Here is a 6416-nt window from a genome sequence, read left to right as displayed (position 1 = left end):
AATGATTGCTCAATATCCTTCTTTGGGGAGAGGATTTTAAAGGACTGCTACATAGATAAACCATTAACATTCAATATTTTCTTCTTCAGGAGATATAGAGGCTGTAGCCTGTTTAGAAGACCAGAGGCCCAGAGAGGAACCACATGGGGACTTGCTGAGCTGAATCTCAGATGGGCATCTAGTTTGTGTCTAGGCTGGAGTTAGAATCGTGGAGATGCAGAAGGAAACCCTGTCCTTCCTCGTGCCCAGACCCTGTGGCCAAAAGTGGAACTTTCCCCCTAACGCGCCTGCCTATGGAGCAGGTATTGGAGGCTGCACTGTACCTGTTTGATGGGATGTTCCTGCTCCAGGCTTCTAACCTGAGTGGCCACTGCTGGGCTGGCCCCCTCTGGCTTTTCAAGGCCGCTTTGTGCCGCCCCCAAGGAAGGTTTCTTCTTTGCTGGAGTCCAGACGGAGGCCAGAGTGGCTAACCTCACTTGGATAGGAGACAGAGGTATCCTAGTGGTTTCTGATCCTGGTGGCTGTTGAATTGTGGGAGCTGGATGAGAATGAGACACTCATTGCCACAAGTTCTGCAAGTATAAGCACGATGACATTGTGTCTACAGTCAGTGTCCCGAGCTCGGGCACACAAGCTGTGAGCTGGTAGCAAAGACTTCTGGATCAAGGTTTGAGACCTTGCTCGGCAGATGGTTCGAAATTCCTACCAAGCTCATTCTGGGCAGGCCACCTGTGTTGCTGCCTTTCTCCACAAGGATTCTGTGTTTCTTTCATGAGGCGAGGACAACAGAATCTTATGGGAGGATATCTGCTGTCCTAAGCCGGCCTCACAGATGGGCCACGGTGCCTCTGGCTACCGTCTTGCCTCCCTGGCTTTGCACCCTCAGCAGACTGAAGTCTTTGTCTTTGGTGATAAGAATGGGACTGTCCTCCTATGGACACCTGAGTGCAAGCTATGCCCTCAGCTCGGTGGTGCAGTCCTGGTGCGTCACTGGGCCGGTGTTCTCTCCACACAGTGCTCCCCTCCTGGCCTCTGTCAGCGACAACTACTCACTTGCTCTACTGGACTTAGACCTTTCGGAGGTTTAGCAGCCAAGCCCACAGAAACTTTGTGAGAAATGCTGCTTGGTCTGCACTGAATCACTCCCTTCTTACCACAGTGGTCCGGGACCGTGAGGTCCTCCACCATTTCAGGCCCACAGAAGCTCTCCCAGAGCCTGACCTAAGAGTGTTGCTGAGTAGACTGGATTTCAGACAAGAAGCAAACCCCCCGAGAGTATCCACTCCCTTTGCTCCTGCCCTCTCGTTGTGTGAGACAACACAGGAGCCTTATACAGTGTGTCAGTACACCAGATCTGTGCAGTTAGTAGGCATTGTCTCTCAGGCTGGGGGAGGCTGGATTCTGAAGTCCTATAGACAGGGAAGAACAATTTCTTGAACATGAAAAAAAAAAATTTCTACATCAGCTAGATGGCGGTGAATGTTTTTTGTTTTTTTTTTTGTTTGTTTTTTTTTTTGGTGAATGTTTTTTGGACAAAAGTTTATGGAGTTCTCCAGGAAAGCATAATAGAGTGGGTAGCCATTCACTTCTCCAAGGAATCTTCCCAACCCAGGGCTCGAACCTAGGTCTTCTGCATTGCAGGCAGATTCTTTCCCATCTGAGCCACCAGGGAAACCCCGTATAAAATATTTCATATTAAAATCTTTTTCTTAAAAAGCTCTTAATTTTTAAGTTTTTAAAAAAGGAGATTTTTAACATATACTACTGTTTTTTTCTATCATACTGTAAGCTCTGGAGAAAGTGACTTTCTCAGCTCAGAACTGACATAAATGGGTGCTGCTGCTACTTAGTTGTTCAGTCATGTTCAACTCTTTGTGACTCCATGAACTATAACCCGCCAGGCTCCTCTGTTCATGGGATTCTCCAGACAAGGATACTGGAGTGGGTTGCCATGCCTTCCTCCAGGGGATCTTCCTGACCCAGGGATCGAACTCAGGTCTCCCGCATTGCAAGCAGATTCTTTACTGTCCAAGCTGCCAGGGAAGCCCAAGAATATTGGAGTGGGTAACCTCTCCCTTCTCCAGGGGATCTTCCTGACCCAGGAATTGAAACGGGGTCTCCTGCATTACAGGTGGATTCAATGAATAAAGCTTTTGACAAAAGATAATGAAATATACATCTTGTTCTAAGATGTAAGTGAAATTGACTTTTGCACTTCTGTATTACCTATGTCCAGTGATTATACTTCAATTTTCTGGTCTTTAGAGTCTATCTCTGGACCCATAAACCCCTCAGCACAAAATATTCATGCCCTCATTTCACATGGCTCCCAACATAATATCATGTGCTGCTGTAACACTGTGATAATAATATGGTAATTAATGCTCAATTAGCTTTAGCAGCAAGTGAATTATTGTTTGAGAAGATGAAAGAGGGCAGTCCAGAATTAGTTTTGTTAAACTAAAAACTTTTAAGAATTGGGGAAAATCTAAATCACAAGAAAAAGAAAAATAATATATTTCACAGGACATGAGATATTAAAATCTGAAGTAGACAAAAATTTACTAAGTAGAAGATTATAAGTGGCATTCCATTCTAATTCACATGATGCAAAAATGTCAGGATTATTAGTTCTATTAGTAACAGTCCTATTGGAGCAGATCATTTGATAGAATATGTATATTTTCCATAGCAGTAATGCCCTTTCTGTGATTCTGATAAGTGCATCTTTAGTTATACATTAATACATAAATAATAATACAATTTTGAATTTATAGAGCTCCTCTAAAAAAATCACATGTCCTGAAAAATTATATTCAAAGTGTCCTGAATGAAAGAAGATTTTTTTCCACTGTGAAAGAATTTCCTCCCTCTCTCCAAAGTAACTGGGGAATGAACAGTAATAATCGAACAGAAGCCACACAAGGCATATCTAAACCAAATGTAAATATGTTGTCTTAAATATTTTACATACCTTTTGAAAGTCAGAAGAGACTTCTTTAGGAAGATGATTATTTTAATTAACATATAAATATGCATCATGATTTATTTATGCATGCATGCTAAGTCACTTCAGTCCTATCTGACTCTTGGCGACCCCATAACCTGCCAGCTCCTTTGTCCATGGGATTCTCCCAGCAAGAATACTGGAGTGGGTTGCCATGCCCTTCTGCAGGGGATCTTCCTGACCTAGGGATCAAACCTGTGTGTCTTATGTCTCCTTCACTGGCAGGCAGGTTCTTTACCACCAGCAACACCTGGGAAGCCCATGACTTCTTATAGGATATTTTAAAGGGGGATCTAATTTGATTGAATCCAAACAAGAAAAGAAATAGTTCAAAGGTAAGATGAATAAACAAAATGAAAGGACAGAAACAAATATCTATGAAATTTGAGAAGCTTTGAGTCAGCATTTGAAGGTTATATTAGCCCATGACTTAAAATAGAGAAGTCCTGGGCAAAGCAAATAAGAAATGCACTGATCCAAGCAGTCAAGGTTTGCAATCCTTTCGTTTCGAGTGTGGGCTGGATTAGCGGCTTGCTCTTAACAAACAGAATATGACAAAAAGTGATGGCTTATTACTGGGGTTAGGTTCCATAAAGACCACGGCTTCTGTCTTTAATGTCCTCTCACTCTCTCACACATTTGTCCTGAGAGAAGTCAGCTGTCATGTGAAGAGCAGCCCTCTGAAGAGACATAGCAAGGAACTGTAGATACATGGCACAGAACTCATTAACAGCTAGCAAAGAACAGAAGCCCTCAGCCCAACACACTAAGAGGAACTGAACAAACTCAGAAGTGCATGTTTCCCAGTTGAGCCTCACATGAGACTGTGGTCTCATCTGATAGCTTAACTGAAACCTCACAAGGGACTAAGAACCAGAGGCATCTAACATCTGGCTCACAGAAAATGTGAGATAATAGATATTTGCTATTTTAAGCTACTAAGTTTTAGGGATAATTTTTTAAGCAGTGATAGATAACTAAAATCAGGAGTGGTTTGAAGCCCTGAAAAGAAGCTAAAATAGAATTCATATCTACAGCTTGGAACTGGCTCTATGGTAAAAAGGATGTATTTTCAAAATGTGCAATGGAGGGGATTTACTCTTGGTCAAGAGATAAGATCCTGAGACCAAGGTGTAAGGATGGCAGAGGAAATTGGAAAAGATTCCTGGTTTCTAAATAAATTTGTCTCAACTAACCCAGTTAGGTGAGAATTCACTTTTAATTTTGCTTAAAATATATGTCATTAAATCTCTTTGTAAAATAGAAACATCTAGTTGTACCTTGGAATGAACTATTCTGGACTATTAATAAAAAGCAGAGAAAGCAACGGGGAGCTGCCAGAAGACCAAGGGGGCGTCTGATCCAAAGAGCTTAGCCTTTGAAGACGTTCACTTCTTGGGGTTTCTACCCATTCCCATAAAAGAAAATCCACGATCCACGATAGCACTTATTCTGTACTGCAATTACTGGTATATCTGTCTTCCGTACTGGACAATGAAACACTTGGGTAGAAACTAGGACTTATTTATAAACATATTCTAACACATTTTTAAGGTGTAGAACACAGTAGGTATTCAAATATTTAGTGAATAAGTTGTTCAACAAATAAGTAACTCTAGTGGATTAAAGATCTTTATATCGCAATACACAGTGGACATATCAGATCTCATACGTATCAGCTCAGTTTAAGAGCTAACCAAGGAATTTCTGTTTCCATTTAAGATGGTATAAGCCCACTACACCCTAACTCTCCTGGTAATTACAAATAAAACCCCTGCAACAGAATACAAAAAAAGCAACTATCTGTGGATTTTGAAAATAAATAAGAGCAAGCACATTGAAAAAGGCAACCAAAACTCAAAGAACAACCTGAACAGCAGTTTCCCAGCCTGGACCAATGGCAACCCAAATCCTGGAACTGTGCAGCAAGTGTGGATATAAATCTCCAAAAGACATGCTTTTTCTTATCAGAGGATGGGGCAGTGACATGCCTGTGTGCTTTGGTGAAATCTCTCTGCTTTGTTTTATTTTCCTGTATTCCAGCCTTCCCCAAAGCAGTATGAGTGCAGTGACAATTATGGTTGGATGGGCTTCTAAAACTCTGAAAGAAAGCCTTTACCTTCAGTCAGAAGATCCAGGAAAGAGCTTGCTCCCGTGCTCGCTTCGGCAGCACATATACTAAAATTGGAACGATACAGAGAAGATTAGCATGGCCCCTGCACAAGGATGACATGCAAGTTCATGAAGCATTCCATATTTTTTAGATGTCCATCAGCAGATGAATGGATAAGAAAGCTGTGGTACGTATACACAATGGAGTATTACTCAGCCATTAAAAAGAATACATTTGAATCAGTTCTAATGAGGTGGATGAAACTGGAGCCGATTATACAGAGTGAAGTAAGCCAGAAAGAAAAACACCAATACAGTATACTAACACATATATATGGAATTTAGAAAGATGGTAACGATAACCCTGTATGTGAGACAGCAAAAGAGACACAGATGTATAGAACAGTCTTTTGGACTCTGTGGGAGAGGGAGAGGGTGGGATGATTTGGGAGAATGGCATTGAAACATGTATAATATCATGTAAGAAACGAATCGCCAGTCTAGGTTTGATGAAGGATACAGGATGCTTGGGGCTGGTGCATTGGGATGACCCAGAGAGATGGTATGGGAAGGGAGGTGGGAGAGGGGTTCAGGATTGGGAACACATGTACACCCGTGGCGGATACATGTTGATGTATGGCAAAACCAATACAGTACTGTAAAGTAAAATAAAGTAAAAAAAAAAAAAGAGCTTGCTCCCCACTTTCAAAAATGTATGGGGGAAATCCAGAATATTTCTTTCTTTTTCCTCCTTCCTCTATGCCCCAGGTATGGGAAATCCACAACAGTGTGAAGAAGCTAAACTCTGAGGGAAACTGTAGTTTTCCAGTCAGGGGGCTGGGATAACGAACCTTAGAAACTGGGGAAATAATAGGAGAGGAGCTCAAGAAGACTCTCAACCTGGGTATCCCTGTACGAACCCACACAAGTCCTAGGCTCACCTCCAAGATGTGAATGCACAAAGTAGACCCAAAACAGCATAATGAAGGCTTTAGAACTGAACTACAGTGTAGACTCCACCCAGGTCTCAGACTCACATCCAGTGGGATACACATGAGATGGGATACACATGAGATGGGATCCCAGGAGCTGGAAAGACTTTAAAGACTGAACCACCTACCACAGAAGATAGAATCTGTAGTCTGAACCTAACTAGGCTGACTGCTGCTAAAACAACAAAATCAACAATTTCCAGATGATTTTTACACAACCCAAACGTTCACAGCATAATGTTCAAAATGTTCAGGATAAAATCCAAAATTACTAGGCATACAAACAACCAAGACAATCTAAACAG

The 6416-nt window shown here is 41.8% G+C and overlaps 1 non-coding gene and 1 pseudogene across 1 annotated transcript; both read left to right on the top strand.

The window, feature by feature from the left end:
- The first annotated feature begins 214 nt into the window (after positions 1-214).
- On the top strand, positions 215-1241 carry LOC128046947 (methylosome protein 50-like; annotated as a pseudogene).
- Positions 1242-5161: 3920 nt separating this feature from the next.
- On the top strand, positions 5162-5268 carry LOC128047110 (U6 spliceosomal RNA). The gene has a single exon (XR_008199299.1). It is a non-coding gene; the product is annotated as a U6 spliceosomal RNA (small nuclear RNA).
- The last annotated feature ends 1148 nt before the right edge of the window (positions 5269-6416 follow it).

Source organism: Budorcas taxicolor, chromosome 4, assembly GCF_023091745.1.
Source record: "Budorcas taxicolor isolate Tak-1 chromosome 4, Takin1.1, whole genome shotgun sequence".
In the NCBI taxonomy this organism is placed as follows: domain Eukaryota; kingdom Metazoa; phylum Chordata; class Mammalia; order Artiodactyla; family Bovidae; genus Budorcas; species Budorcas taxicolor.
This window is presented reverse-complemented; position numbering and strand designations above follow the sequence as displayed.